Source organism: Harpia harpyja, unplaced genomic scaffold (genome assembly GCF_026419915.1).
Source record: "Harpia harpyja isolate bHarHar1 unplaced genomic scaffold, bHarHar1 primary haplotype scaffold_46, whole genome shotgun sequence".
Lineage (NCBI taxonomy): Eukaryota > Metazoa > Chordata > Aves > Accipitriformes > Accipitridae > Harpia > Harpia harpyja.
The window spans coordinates 510,052-523,221 of record NW_026293385.1 but is presented as its reverse complement, the minus strand read 5'-3'; the positions used below and the strand labels follow the sequence as shown (position 1 = coordinate 523,221).

At 49.0% G+C, this 13,170-nt stretch overlaps 1 non-coding gene across 1 annotated transcript; it reads left to right on the top strand.

Annotated features, from left to right (window-relative positions):
* Positions 1 to 3,292: 3,292 nt before the first annotated feature.
* On the top strand, positions 3,293 to 3,377 carry LOC128138456 (small nucleolar RNA SNORD45). The gene has a single exon (XR_008234021.1). It is a non-coding gene; the product is annotated as a small nucleolar RNA SNORD45 (small nucleolar RNA).
* The last annotated feature ends 9,793 nt before the right edge of the window (positions 3,378 to 13,170 follow it).

Genomic DNA, 13,170 nt, shown 5'->3' with positions numbered 1-13,170 from the left:
AAAAGAGATGAGACAATATTGTTGCACGGAAGCACATGTAAAAAAGTTGAGTTCTCTACAGGAGGACCCAGTACAACCAGCTGTGTCGTGCTTTGTCTACGCGCTTTTTGAACACCTCCAGGGATGGTGACTCCACCACTTCCCTGGGCAGCCTGGTCCAATGCCTGACAACCCTTTCAGTAAAGAAATTTTTTCTAATATCCAAAATAAACCTCCCCTAGCGCAACTGGAGGCCGTTTCCTCTCCTCCTATCCCTAGTTACTTGAGACTAGAGACCAGCACCCACCTTGCTACACCCTCCTTTCAGGTCGTTGTAGAGAGCGATGAGGTCTCCCCTCAGCCTCCTCTTCTCCAGACTAAACCACCCCGGTTCCCTCAGCTGCTCCTCGGAAGTTCTCTAGACCCTTCTCCTTGTTCTCCAGACCCCTCACCACCTCGGTTGCCCTTCTCTGGACACGCTCCAGCACCTCAACATCTTTCCCGTAGTGAGGGGCCCAAAACTGAACCCAGGACTCGAGGTGTCACCTCACCAGTGCCCAGTACAGGGGGACAACCACCTCCCCGCTCCTGCTGGCCACACTATTTCTGAGACAGGCCAGGATGCCGTTGGCCTTCGTGGCCACCTGGGCACACTGCTGGCTCATATTCAGCCGGCTGTCAACCAGCACCCCCAGGTCTTCTTCTGCCGGGCAGCTTTCCGGCCACTCTTCCCCAAAGCTGTAGCATTCCAAGGGGTTGCCGTGACCAAAGTGCAGGACCCGCCACTTGGCCTTGTAGAACTTCATACGATTGGCCTCAGCTCATCGATCCAGCCTGTCCAGATCCCTCTGTAGAGCCTTCCCACCCTCCAGCAGATCAACCCATCCTCCCAACTTGGTGTCATCCACAAACTGGCTGAGGGAGCACTCGATCCCCTCGTCCAAATCATCGATAAAGCTATTGGAACCAGCCCCAATCCTGAGCCCTGGGGAACACCGCTTGCGACCCGCCTTTTCTCCTGCCTCCAGGGTTTGTCAGCTTTCCATCAGCCACAGCTTTGCCAGATTCCCGCTCGAGGTGGCTGGTGGCAGTTTTGTTCCTGCCCCGCTTGGCTTACGTAGTTTTGGGCTGTCCCCACTCGCGACATCTGGTATAACCCCTTGTTCCCGCTCGAAACATTGCCCCATGCCAGCTACCGTGAAGAAAATTAACTCTATCCCAGCCCAAACCAGCACACCTCCCCTGTAAACGAGAGGGTTTAGATGCCAGGACAAATGACAATTTGCCAGCTCGGCAGAGCACGGGTGCCTGAGATGTCTCAGGAGAGGCAGGCTGGGCTAAAGCTTCTCTCCTCCTCCTCCTCTCCGGGTTCTGTGGTCCAGCGGAGCAGCTGGGACTTTTCTGCAAGGACACCCTGGGTCCCGCTGTGCTGTCCTGCAGGCAGCAGCACAAGCCAGGCATGACGCTGTCTGCTCAGCACGCTCTGGGTGTTCTCCATGGGAAGGACAGCATGGGACTGGGCTTGTTGTTCCAGCTTTATTAAAAAAACCCTAAATTTATTAAGATACAGCTGTTTTCCAGAGGAGGATTTCACTTCTTCAGGGCTCACCAGGGGCCAGCAGCACAGCGACTGCAGGCTCCATCCCGACGTTGGCATCTCTCTTACCGGGACGAAGATCTCCTCCGCTGCCGGAGTCCTGATGGAGAGTTCAGGGTCTTTCGCCAAGGGCGGGAGGGCCGCAAGAGAAGGCAGCGGAGCAGCCGTGACCCCCCCACTGCCTGCAGAGACCCCCAGGAGTCCCCTGCAGACCACGGCACCCTGCCCAGTCCCCGTCCCCTGCCCCACCAGCCCCTCCTCGCCGTCGCAGATATCCCGCAGCTCCGGTTCCTCGGGTGCCGTGCGGCAAGACCTTGCAGCCAAGGACTGTGGCCCACCGATGAACCTGATGGCCACCGCTGGCAAGGTGGCTCGAGTGTCCCGCAGGTACGGCAGGCTCTGCCGGAGGTCGTCTTCCACCCTCTTCTTGTTGTGCACTAACTAGAAAGAGCACAAGGAACTGGTACGGACCCTCCCAAGTCGGCCGGACCAGTACCTCCTCCCAGTAACCCCTTCCCGCGGCGATCTCCGTCTCCCAGAAAGAGCTGGGAGAGGTTCAGACAGCCGCAGGCAGCGGGGGGCCCGGGGATGCTGAGACCCCTCTTTCATATTGCCAGGGCCCACATGAGTCACCATTTCCAAAGGGCCGTTTTTAAAGCCTAAAAACAAGGATTTTGGCCCTAAAACGGGGCTTTGGACCCTACAAATGGGTCTTTGGATGCTCATTATATGCCTCGGGCATTAAGGAAATGAGGCTTTGAGCCCTAAGTGAGGGGTTTGTACCTTAAAAAGAGGGTTGGGAGCCTACAACTGAAGTCCTTCAACCCTAGAATCAAAGCTTTGGACCCTAAAAATGAGGCTTTGGGACCTAAGCATGAGGCTTTGAGCCCTAGAAGTGGGTTTTGGACCCTCCAAATGAGGGTTTGGACACTCCAGATGCAGCTTGGACCCTAAAAATGCCTGTCTGGATCCTAAAAAAGAGGCTTTGGACCCTGAAAATGAGACTATGCAAACTAACACTGAGCCTCTGCACCCTAAAAATGAAGGTTTTGGAAACTAAAATGAGGCTTTGGAAGGCAAAGCTAAGAGTTTGGAAAGTAAAAATGAGGCTTTGGACTGTATAAATTCGGATTTAGACTCTACAAATGAGGCTTTGGTCCTTCCAGATCAGACTTTGGGGCTTAAAAATGATGCTCTGGGCCCTTAAAATGAGTCTCTGAACCTTAAGAACGGACCTTGGAGCTAATAAATTAGTTTTTGTACTCCATATATGTGGGTCTGGACCTTAAAAATGACTGTTTGCACCCCCCAAAGTAGGCTTTGGTCTTTTAAATTGATGCTTTTTGCCCTAACATTGAGGCTTGCATTATAAAAATAAGGGTTTACACTTGCAAAACTCAGGGTTGAATTTTAAAAATGATGCTTTGTAAAGCACAAAATCGGACTTGCTCACCGTAGCTATCTCCACGGCAGGTTAAATTTCTCGCCGTCTATTGTGTTTTAGTTCCCTTCTCACGCAAACCGTGGTGACAAACAGTACCCAAAAGGCTCTGGTGCTCCCAAACGGCGGCTTGACGGTCTGCGTAACCCACCTCTAGCCGCATCTCAAGGAGCGTAGGAACGGCGTTACAAGTAAATAAGGCAGCGTCCTGCTTTAGGAAGAAAGCGTGTTGGATTTGAAACCCTCGGGTAGGACAGGAGGAGCATGTCTTCTTGGGTCAGCGATGAGCGTCGGCACGTATTATCTGATCCAGAGCCGATGTCTGTCGCCGCTTTAGCTCTGGAATTACTCTGAGACACAGGAGGCTCCATTTTCCTTAGGCTGTCACCTAAGGGAGTCGAGATAAAGACAGTTTAACAAGCGCAGGGAATAAGAAAGGAAACCAACGGACGTGACAGCAACCACCGACCACCTCTCACCAGCAGGCAGACGCCCAGCCATCTCGGTGCGACGGCTGCCTTGGGAAGACTCCCCCAGTCCCGAATTTCTTGCTGAGCGTGACACTACGTGGAACGGACCGTGGTACCTCGTCGGTCAGCTCGGGGCAGCGGTCTCTGCTGTGTCCCCTCCCAGCCAGCTCGCTGGGGCAGCAGAGCGAGAAACGGAGAAGCCCTTGGTTCTGCATAAGCACCGCTCAGCAGTAGCTAAACATCGGTGCGCTGTCAACGCTCAAAACGGCACCGTGCAAGCTGCGATGACAAAAAAATGACCTGTATCCCAGCACAGAAACCCTTCTGTGCCCGCTCACGATTCCTATTCCTATGAGAAACCCATGAAAAATAGGGCATTTGACTTATCGGGGAGAAATGCAAACACGCTCCCGGTCTCTGGCTGGCATCTGGCTTTACTTGCATGACCTAGAAAGTACGCACAAGTCTACGCGGTTTCTTCTGCACCTTGGGAAAGGCGTCTCTTGCCTCGATTTCCAAGGAGAAACTCCCAAAAGCGGCACCACAGAGGTATTCCTAAACCTCGCTAACTGAGAGCAGGGTAGGGTGGCTCTGGGGAGGGGGGGGGCTGTGCGGCTGGCTATGGGGCAGGCGGTGGGCTTTGGGGTGGGGGGGGGCTGCGGGGGGGTTACTGACGCTGTCCCGTAGCGAATTACGGTGGTCGTGGGGCAACCGTTCAGCGTCCAGCCCCTCCTGGAGCGACTCCGGGCGGAGGGTACGTCAACGGTGAGCGCTGGGGGAGCTGCCCCATGGCGGGGGGGGAGGACACAAAACGACCCCGTTCTGCCCCACGGCTCTGTGGGGTCTCTTCTTCCCAGCCCCACGGCTCGACGGGGCCCGGCTCATTCCCCCCCCCTCCCTCCCAGGTGGAAATGCGGAAAGCTTTGATGGATTTTGTGCAGAGGGAATTCGAAGCGCTGCGGGGCCAGGCCCGGGCCCTGCACGCCGCCTTGTAGCGCGTGGGGTGCCCCGCTCGTGGAGGAACCCGCCCCACGGTGAGACGGCCGGCCCCACGGCGAGACAGCCAGCCCCACAGTGAGACGGCCCCCACGGCCGTCCCTGCAGCCTTACGGGACCCACGGATGGGACGGACTAACCCCACGCTGCGATGGCCGTGGGGCCTGGACGGACTGACAAACGAGCTGCACCCCTCCCCCCCCAGCTCCCCGTTCCTGTGCATGGTGCCAATAAAAATGGCTGAGCCTCGGGGATCTCCGTACCTGGGTGACAACGGGGGGGTAAAAAGGGACCTGGGGGGGGGGGAAATTGGGGTGCTGGGGGGGGGTCCCCGAGAGGGCGGGAGGTGGAGACGAGCGTGGCCTGATCTCACATGTTTATTGAAGCAGAAGCTCGTGTGTTTTTGGGGGGGGGGGGAGTTCCCCCACTGTGCACACCTGGGGAAACCCCCCCTGGAAGGGGCAAAAGGGGGGGCTCGGACCCCCTGAAATGGGGTTCAGAGCCCCCCCGTGCCCCCCACCCCCCCGGAGTGCTGCCACAGAGCAGGGGGTCCCCAAACACAGGGTAAGGGGCGGGGGGCTGGAAACACCTTGTCCAAGTTTTGCCCCCACTCCCTGAACTGGGATGGGGGGGGGAAGGCGTGGCCCGGTGGGTGTGGCCGGGCGTGGCCGAGTCATCACTCCTCCTTCTTGTCCCAGGGGCCATCATGGGATGCCGGGGGGGGGGGGGCAGTCAGAGGGGGTGTTACGGGGTCCGAAAGGGTGTTGGGGGGGGGGTCGTAGGGGGTTTGGGGTGCCCCCCCCCCTCCCTACCTGCAGGAGCGCGTGCTGGTCCAGAAGCCGGTCGTACTCCCGCGTCAGCCCCTCGGCCTGGCGCCGCATGGCCTGCACCTTGTTCTCCGCCTTCTCCAGAGCTGTTGGGGGGGGGGTTGTCTGTGTCAGGGTCACCCCCAAAAAAACCCAGCAGCGCCCCACACACACACCATAACACCCCCCCACACCATAACGCCCCCCTGCAGCCCTGCCCGTACTGCGTTTGCTGGCCGCCAGCTCCTCCTTCAGCTTCTCCACCTTGGCCTTGAGGGTCTCGTTCTTGTCGTGGGAGGGGGACGACGGGCCGCCCCCGTCACCCCCTGCCTCCTGCAGCTGCTGGCGGGGGGGGGGCACGTCAGGGCCCGAGGCGCCTGGATGCCTCCTTCGACCCCCCCCCCCCCACCTCCCGCCATACCTTCCACAAGGCGTCATTATCCTCCGTGTAACGGCGGGCGGCTTGGCTGGCGCCTTCCGCCTGTTTCCAGAACGTTTCGCTGGAAGCGCCCAGCACGGCCTGCTGCGAGATGAGGGTGACCAGGCGGCGCAGGAGGCTGCGGGAGGCAGGGTAAGCCGGGCTCCGCGGAACCCCCAGACCCCCCCCCCCAGATTTGGCCCCCCCCCCCCCAACTCACAAGGAGAGCAGGAGGGCGAAACCGGCCAGGTAGAGGTTGCGCTGGGCTCGGAAAAGCTTCATGTGGAAATGCTCGAGGGCGCCGGGGCTGCTCTGCAGGGCCACCCGCTCCGTCACGTTGTATGAGGAGATTGAAGTAGACGGACGCCTGTAATCTTGAGAGCAGACAGCAGACGACCCTTTATTGCTAAAACACACACATACTTATAGTCACATATTCTGCAAAGTCACTGTACACGCGCACAAACATAAAATATGATTGGTTATATCAACGCTGTACACGCGCATAAACATAAGATATAATTGGTTATACTAACACTGTACACGCGCATAAACTTAGGACACAATTGGTTATATTAACTAAAACACGCGAAACTTGTCTCAGTCTAATTGGTCAAGATAAACTGCCGAATTGCGGTTCTTTGTGCCAAGTTCCCTTTATCTTGGAATGTGCACCTGTGTTCTTCTAATTGGCATCTTTCTTTTTTTGTCTTCTTGTTTATTCTGTTCAAGGTCTTCTAAAGGCATCTGGAATGCTCTTGCGACCGTTAGCTAAATATGTGTCCACAAGTCCCCCTTTTTTGTTTTTTGACAAGTAACAACATGCTGTATTGCCCTTTGCAAAAACCTATGAACACAGCTAATTAAACACGGCAAAAGCAACATTATACCTAATAAAATACATAAGAATAAAAGACTGTTCAGTTAATGCCAATGACACACAAAAAGAGGTTTGATTAATAGCTTTAGTCAGTGTCACCCAAACATTCTTACTGTCCCACGGTGTTAAATGATGTGGATCAATCACTGGTGCCACTGTCATTCTGCTTGCTACAGTCAGCGTGTTCCATATCAATCTCAGCATAAGGTTTCGTCCATTTAGTTGGAATCCACTTCAGCCCATTTTCTGTAATGACACAAGCATAACCTCGGCCCCACGTTATTACTTTAAAAGGTCCCTCCCATTGCTGACGCTCAATATTTTTAACCCAGACTTTCCACCCATTATCAATATTTTGAATCCCACTATTCATTGTTTGAAAATGCCGAACTACAGGGGGGACAACTGACTCTCCACGCAGGGTCAAAAAATTCATCACATATATTGCTTTCATGAGTCTATTTGAAGGAGGTTCCCCTAATTCCCCCTTTTTTTGTTTTTCCAAAAAGTCTTTTAATACTTTATGAGTACGTTTGATTATAGCTTGACCTGTGGGAGAATGAGGAATGCCAGTAATATGAGTAAATCCCCATTGCTGAAAAAATTCCTGAGTCCGTTGTGCTATAAAACATGGTCCATTATCTGTTTTTACCTGGGCCGGGACACCCATTACTGCAAATGCTTGTCGTAAGTGTGTTTGTAGATGTCGGCTTGTTTCGCCCGCAAGTGCTGTGGCCCATATCATCAAGGAATATGTATCAACAGAAACATGAACATAACACAATTTTCCAAAAGCTGGTACATGAGTCACATCAGTCTGCCACAATTGCAAGGACTGCAGACCCCTAGGATTTACATCTCCGTGCCCAGATAATTTCTGGCACTCAGCACAGGATTGAATGATGGCTTTGGCATCTGCTATAGAAATCTGAAACTGTTTGGCTAATACTTTCACTGGTTGGTGGAAAAAACTATGAGCTCCACGTGCCTGTAGAAGTTTATTGGGGGGTGGCCCGGTCCATACAGGATTAGCTAGCAAATCAGCTCGTTTATTCCCTTCTGTGATCCATCCAGGCAAACTGGTGTGACTTCACACACGCATTATATAATAACACTTTGTCCGTTGGTTTAACAGAAATAGCAACATCTTAAATTTTTCAAACAATGTGATGTTATCAATTTCTTTCAAATAAGCCCATCTCAAGCGTTTTACTACACCTACCACATCTAAAGAATCAGCAATAATATTGACCTCAACATCCTGCCACTTTTTAAATACTTCTGTTACAGCTTGAAGTTCCACCACTTGGGGGGAGCCTTCACATGTGACAATGTGATTTTTCCATACCTGACCTTCTTTCCAAACTACTACTGCCTTTCTTGTTTTTCCACTGCCATCCGTATATACTGTAGGACCATCAGTAGGTAACTGTGCACACAATTCTTTTTCTTCTAGTTGTATATTTTGTAGCAAGGTAAACATTTTGTGTGCAGGAAGATGAATATCTATCTTTCCTTCAAAATCTGCAAAAGCAATTTGTAAAGTTAGACTATTCTGTAGACACCATTGTAAATATCCTTGAGTCAAAGGAACGACAATCGTGTGTGGTTCTTGTCCACAAATCTCAATAATCCGACGTCTCCCCTTTATAATTAATTCTGAAATCATTTCAGTTCGAGAAAATATGGTTTTTTGGGCCTGGTGAGCTAAAAAGATCCATTCTATTATTAACAAGTCTTTGTGACTTCCCTCCCATTGATATATGATCCCGAGGGGTTGTTTTTCTCGGTTTAAAATGCTAAGATTAATGTCAAGATTTTCTTTAATTCTAAAAGCCTGTCTCTGGGATATTAGATCTGCTATCTTTTGTAATGCTTGTTTACCTTGAGGAGTCAATTGTCGAGGTGCCGTTAAGGTAGTGTCACCTCGTAACATTTCAAATAAAGGGGTCAGAAGCTCATTATCTATTCCCAACAGTGTTCGAACCCAATTGATTGTCCCCAGTAATTTTTGCACATCATTCAATGTTTCAATCTTGTCTGTAATTTCCAGTTTTTGTGGAACGATAGTTTTTTCTAAAATCTTCCAGCCTAAATATTTCCATGGTTGCATTTTTTGTACCTTTTCTGGTGCTATTTTTAAACCAAAATCAGACAATTGTGTAGTCAATTCTTTGAGCTTTTCGGATAACTCTCTTCTCCCTGCTATCAAGATATCATCCATATAGTGATAAATAATCAAGTCTGGATTTTGTTCTCTAAACCCTTTTAGAGCTTGGGATACATAGGATTGGCATATGGCTGGAGAATTTTTCATTCCTTGTGGCAGAACTACCCAATGATAACGTTCCATGGGTTCCTGTTTGTTTATGGTGGGGATAGAAAAGGCAAATTTTTCCGCATCTTTTGGGTCTAAATATATTGTAAAGAAACAATCCTTTAAATCAATAATCCAAATGGTCCATCCTTGTGGAATCAGAGTAGGCATGGGTAACCCTAACTGAAGGGCTCCCATATTTTCCATTACTTCATTTATCTTTCTTAAATCATGCAATAGTCTCCATTTCCCAGATTCTTTTGGAATGACAAAAACTGGTGTATTCCAAGGGCTCGTGGTATTCACCAAGTGCCCTTGTTCCAATTGCTCCTGTACTAACTGTTTCAAGATGGCGACCTTAGATTCAGTCAGCGGCCATTGATCTACCCAAATTGGTTCCTCTGTTTTCCATTTCAGTTTTAGGCATGGTCGCCCATCAATGGCCACGCCACAAAATTGTCTCCTGTACTAAGCACACATCCCATTTGACTTAATGCATCCCTGCCTATCAGGTTCATAGGGATATTGGTTACATAAGGTTTGATATAAGAAACTGAATTCTGACAAATCAATTGAATCATATATTTGCTTTGTCGAGTTTTTGATAATCCGCCCACACCGAACAGTTTCGAATCCATCTCAGAAAGCTCCCAAGTAACAGGCCAGTCCTCCCATGACAGAACTGTTACATCTGCTCCAGTGTCCACTAAAGCTTGTAATTTTATTTTTTCTGGCCTGTTCTTTGCATTTTGTAACTCTGCTGATATACTAGGTTTTGTTTTATTGACCTCCCTTGACCACATAATTTGAGCTTCTAATCCCGTAGATCCAAACCCTGCATTGCCATGCTGTTGATTAACCTTACATGGTACATTTGCTTTAAAAGGGACTAGCTGTGCAATTCTGCTTCCTTCCTGTATCGATACTGGTGGAGACGGCATCCAAATCATAGCATAAATGCGACCTGTGTAGTCCCCATCAATCACCCCGGGAAGCACAAAAATTCCTTGTAATGTTATACAAGACCATCCCAACAACAGGGCACTAAGCCCATTACCTGATGGTCCTTGTGCGTTTACTGGCACACGGTGTACCTGAGAGTTCCATAGTAGAATGGTTTCTATTGTTGAGACATCCACTCTGGCACTTCCAGCTGTTCGGGCTGGCAGTTCTGCCAGACATCCTTCTTGGCGCCGTTCTGGGATCCTTTCGGAGCTGTTGGGGTCATCGCACCGCTCCCTGCACTCTTCTTGTAGTTTCCCGGCGATGGGGTACCTCGAGGTGGCAGAGCTACACCTTCATTTGTGAAACGAGATCTACATTGGTTAGCATAATGTCTCCCTTTATGACAACGAGGGCATATATTAGGCCCAGCTTCCACTTTGTTTCGCCCTTCTTTACGCTGAAATTGCAAATGTCCCGGTTGTCCACATTTATAGCATTTCTTAACATTTTTTGTATCCATTCGCATGGCTACAGCAAAAGCATTGGCCATTAATGTAGTTTTATGCTCCAAAGACCCAACTTTGTTACAGGCCTCTATCATATCTACGAGCATCACTCTTCCTGGCATCGATTGTAGTATTTTTTTACAGTCTGCATTTGCATTTTCCACAGCCAATTTTATTATCAATGCTTCTTTGGCATCAGCATTATCTATTTGCTTTTCAATAGCATCTCGCAGATGATAAATAAAGGACAGATAAGGTTCCGTATTACCCTGCCTTACACTGGTAAATGATTGTTCTGACTTTCCAGCTTCAGGCAAGGTTACCATTGCCTTCAGAGCTAAGGAAGCTGATTCTTGTAATACTTCCACCGGTAGCCTCGCTTGCCTATTAACATCTGCAAAGTCACCAGTCCCCATCATTTGAGCAGAAGTGATCATATACCTCGGATCTCCTTCTGGGCGGTCCAAATTTCTTAGTGCCGCTAAATCACATAATTCTGCCCATTTCACCTTCCATAATAGACGCCGAGTCGAGGTTAAAATCATTGTAGCCAATTGTGTACAGTCAAAGCCCGTTAAAATTTGACCAGAAAATATATTCTCCAATAACGCCTGACTAAATGGAGCAGACAGTCCATTAGCCATTACTGTTTTCCGTACTTCTTTTATTAAATCCCAATTGAAAGGTTGCCACACGTTTGGGGCATTCTGCCTGACTGTAACTGGAAAAGCCACAGGATTTAGACCTTCGGTTAACATTTTAGCATTTATGTCCTTCCATCGCTTTTTTATAGCTTCTCCTGGGGATGTATCTGTCTCATAGGGAGGTGCAGAGGGGATAGGTCTCTGCTCGAGAGGCAGGTTACTTAAAGGTTGATCGTTGCCTCCATTAGTGACATCTCCCTCGGTGTTTAATTCCTCATCACTGTCCGAATTATTTACCACCTCACCACACACACTTCTCTTTTTTTCCAGGGTATCTTCAATTGAAATTTTTACAGCAGCAGCCATCTCCTTTTCTGCCTTAAGGGCTTTCAACGTTTCCAGCACCAATCTCCACATAGCAGAGATTTTCTGAGCCTTCACGTCCCCACGCGATACAAAGTCCCAAATTACTTTTCCCATTTTTTCCCAATTTTTAACTTCAAAGACTTCTGCATTCGAAGTGGGGGCACCATGGTCCTTAAGCCACTTCAGCATCATACGTAAAGTATTTGAATCATACTTAATCCCTCTCAAGGAGAGGATATGCGAAAGCATTCGTACAATTGCCCCTTCTTCCACAGACATCTGGGCACCCATTTTAATCCTCTTAGCCGCTCACCTTACTTCCAAACGAGCAGGGTGATTGATCTCCCGGGAAAAGGTTGTCCGCTCAGTCCAGCTGGCTAGACGATCGTTCGGCTAGAGTCTCCTCCGGACACACTTCCCGCAATTCCAGCGTTTTCTCGGCCCGCAATCACGTCGGGGTCACCATTTGAGGAGATTGAAGTAGACGGACGCCTGTAATCTTGAGAGCAGACAGCAGACGACGCTTTATTGCTAAAACACACACATACTTATAGTCACATATTCTGCAAAGTCACTGTACACGCGCACAAGCATGAAATATGATTGGTTATATCAACACTACACGCGCATAAACATAAGATATAATTGGTTATACTAACACTGTACACACGCATAAACTTAGGACACAATTGGTTATATTAACTAAAACACGCGAAACTTGTCTCAGTCTAATTGGTCAAGATAAACTGCCGAATTGCGGTTCTTTGTGCCAAGTTCCTTTTATCTTAGAATGTGCACCTGTGTTCTTCTAATTGGCATCTTTCTTTTTTTGTCTTCTTGTTTATTCTGTTCAAGGTCTTCTAAAGGCATCTGGAATGCTCTTGCGACCGTTAGCTAAATATGTGTCCACAGTGGGGGCGGGCGATAGCCACTCGGGGACTAGCTGGGTGTCGGTCGGCGGGTGGTGAGCAATTGCACTGCGCATCATTTGTACATTCCAATCCTTTTATTATTACTGTTGTCATTTTATTAGTGTTATCATTATCATTATTAGCTTCTTCTTTTCTGTTCTATTAAACCGTTCTTATCTCAACCCACGAGTTTTACTTCTTTTCCCGATTTTCTCCCCCATCCCACTGGGTGCAGGTTGGGGGGGAGTGAGTGAGCGGCTGCGTGGTGCTTAGTTGCTGGCTGGGGTTAAACCACGACATCCATAAAAGAAAAAAAACCAACAAACCAACCATGTTACTGGAAAACACCCTTCCACTTACGGGTTTCCAAATCAGCTTCTGCTCTTTTGCCCAGCATTAACATAAATCAGGGAAAAAAGATCCTGCTTCTGGTTTTTAGATAACTTGACCTAACTTAGAAGTCACAACTACTTTTTTTAAAAATCATTTGTGGATATAAGCAAAGATCCAAGTTGCCAACCTCTTAAGACAGCTTATTTGCATTGTGCTAGACAGTTAGAACTGATGGCCAGGAAATGAGAAAAGGTTTGAAATCCACAAAGGGTGACACTACATACAGCACAAGTTTTGGACACATGAAATGTGTTTCATATCAGTTTTGATTTAAGGATATTCCCATCAGCTTCCTGCTAACATTAAACAAGACAATTTAACACTGGCTTCTTTTAGTTCAATGTCTTTGCTGTGCTTCTACTGATTCTGGAAGGACATTATAGTTGATTGTAGAGGAAGGACATATAACAAAGTGGTCTGTTAAACAGAGCTGTTGCAGCAAATTCAGCATTACCTTGGTTTTGTTTATGGAAGAGGATGAATGAAAACATCAACCAATCT